Source organism: Lonchura striata, chromosome 1 (assembly GCF_050655825.1).
Source record: "Lonchura striata isolate lonStrDom1 chromosome 1, ASM5065582v1, whole genome shotgun sequence".
Lineage (NCBI taxonomy): Eukaryota > Metazoa > Chordata > Aves > Passeriformes > Estrildidae > Lonchura > Lonchura striata.
Window position 1 is genome coordinate 4716519 of NC_140703.1, and position 2557 is coordinate 4719075.

The 2557-nt window shown below is 37.9% G+C and overlaps 1 long non-coding RNA gene across 1 annotated transcript; it reads left to right on the forward strand.

Annotated features, from left to right (window-relative positions):
• The first annotated feature begins 551 nt into the window (after positions 1 to 551).
• On the forward strand, positions 552 to 2079 carry LOC146768571 (uncharacterized). Its single transcript, XR_014954768.1, has 3 exons — positions 552 to 689; positions 1200 to 1325; positions 1947 to 2079. It is a non-coding gene; the product is annotated as an uncharacterized LOC146768571 (long non-coding RNA).
• Positions 2080 to 2557: the final 478 nt, after the last annotated feature.

Sequence of the window (2557 nt, forward strand, 5' to 3'; positions counted from 1 at the left end):
ATGTTAGATTTTATTTGTTTATTACTGTTTTGCATCTCTGAATTATTACTTCTAATAGCATTGCCACATTAGATCCTGTTCCTAGGAACGTGTGCCTGCAGGTTCAGTTTCCCTGACAATTCATCTTGCCTGTCCTATTAAGAAGTCTTATAGTCCTTTGTACGAATTCAGATATTCTGTGCTTGAACAGATCCATTCCTTGACAGCAAAATATTTTGGGCCAGGATTGTTTACCCAGTTCAGGTGATAACAAACTGCAGAAAATGACTCTTTCCCTGCTGATGTGTGGCTGTGTGCAGTGCAGCAGTGGACCCACAGAAGATGCTTCAGCCCTGCCAGTTGCCTCCTGGCTGGCCAACAGAGCAGCAGACAGTTGTCCAGGTGGGGTCTTTACTGTCACCATAATGTTTTGTACTCAAAAGAAAAAGAATTCAGAGATACACATAACTTTTCTGAACTGCTGTCCTAATTTGGGAATAATTGCTTTCAGGCACTATTTGTGGCAAAAGCTTAATTCATTGTCAAGTAGAGCAGTTGGATTTTCTGTCTTATGTTTGACTAACCTGGCTCTTTGAAGACCAGACTTCAGCCACTGATGTGATTGCTCCTATTAAGCATACCAACTGAAGGAGATTGACTTCAATCCCACAATTAACAAAGTTCTTTGCTGCTTTGACATGAATTGAGAGGTAAGAGAGAAATGGCTGTGGGCAAGTAAAATGTCTGTGTATTAGCTTTAAAATTCAGATTGATGGGTAGCATCAAATGTAGATTGGTTTATCCAGCCAGGCTAAGCAAATGGACAAAACACTTAAAGGGTGGCCAGAGGAATGAACACAGTTTCAAGGTGCAGTGCTTTAGTAATGCTTGTGACATCTCAGTGTGTTGCTTGCTTTCATCTGGATCAATTTCCTTGGTCAATAAATACTGCTAATGACCCTGCATTAGTGCTAAAAAAACCAAATATTGAGCAGGGCAAAATGTCTCACCTGTTAGGATGTGTTTTAAATAAGTTTTAAATCTGACTACTAGAAGATTGGTTCTTAAAAGTCCCACTAGCTTAAAAAAAATAAGTCAAGCCATCTGCTTTACACTTCCCCCTACCCTGAATTTTTCCTGGGTGGACTTCACACCTTAAGTCATGTCACACAGGTGTATCTACTGCATGTAAAAAAATTGACTGGTCTCTAATTTTCTAGGATTGGTGTGCCCATTACCAAGGCTTGTGTGGACAGAAATTTGGTTTTCCAGAATTTCTCAATGTGAGATTGTTACTTGATCAGCGAGCAAAGCCCCTGGTGTCCTCTGACTTTGTTCACTCAATGGTATAAACCAGAACTTGCAAATTCTCCTTCTTGCCTCTGTTTATTCACAATGTGTATAATTCAGTTCCATTGAGGATTAGTAATTAAAGTATTTCACATTAAAAAGTTGTCAAGCATCTTAAAAATGCCTGCTTGTTTCTATTAATTTGGTAGGTTGTCTGTCTCCTATCCCTTCCCTCTATCTTTGCTCCTTGTATGTCCTTAGGATTTTTCGTTGTTCATTCATCTCATATCTCTTTTTTTCCAGCTGGGAGAGGTAGCAGTCTCTTCCCTAGCCTCTTCCATTCTTTTTCTATTATTGACTAAATTATTTCTCACTAATATACCTAGTTTGGGCTTTATTAACAAAAAAAAAAAAAATACATAATGCCATTCTAAGATGGAGAGCAAGTTCTATTTTGTTCCATATTTGTTTCTTACCTTTCTTCTCTGGCTTCTTGGGACAGTGTTAGTTAATTTTCAACTCTACATGGAAATGGTTGAGATTCAGTGTTGCTGAGTTCTTTTTCTCCTTTCATGTTCTGTAACAGCTTGAGGGATGTAGTGTGTCTGTGTTTAACTCCAAGAAATTTTCAGAGTGGAAAATGGATAACTTGTTAACATCAAGTATTCTCATTACAGGTGGACAAATTAGGATCATGTAACATTGGAGATGGTTGAATCACCTTTCAGGAGATACATGATGTAAGAGTAAGCAAGAAAAATGGCAAACATGGAATGGAGCTTGAAGGAAACAGTTGCTGCTTATACAGGAAGGTGACATTTAGCCTGTTGCCTTCTTGAGACAAAATACCTAGTGATAATAAAGCATAATATAGTATAATGATAACATAATAGTATGGCTAGGAATTGGCAAACAAACAGAAAAATCTTGTTCTCTATCAAATCAGTGACTGTTTTCTGAAACAATTTAAATGAACCAAAGGTAACCTCTGGCTAGAAAGCTCCTCAGTTTCTCATGTGTCCTAATAGCAGGAAGAATCTGGTTAATCTGCATGTTGATGCTACTTAGCTGACTATTGCAGGTTATAGTAAATTATCCCAAAACCAGTTTGGAGACAAATTGAGAGATTTAGAATTGTCACTTTCAAATGTGTTATTGTGAAATCACATCCAAGTTTCACCATCTGCTTAACATGAGATCTGTGTACAGATTAATTAGCCACATAGCTGTGCCCTAGTCTGTCCAAAGATTCATCTAGAAAGCCAAAGATAATTGGATTTCTAGTGCC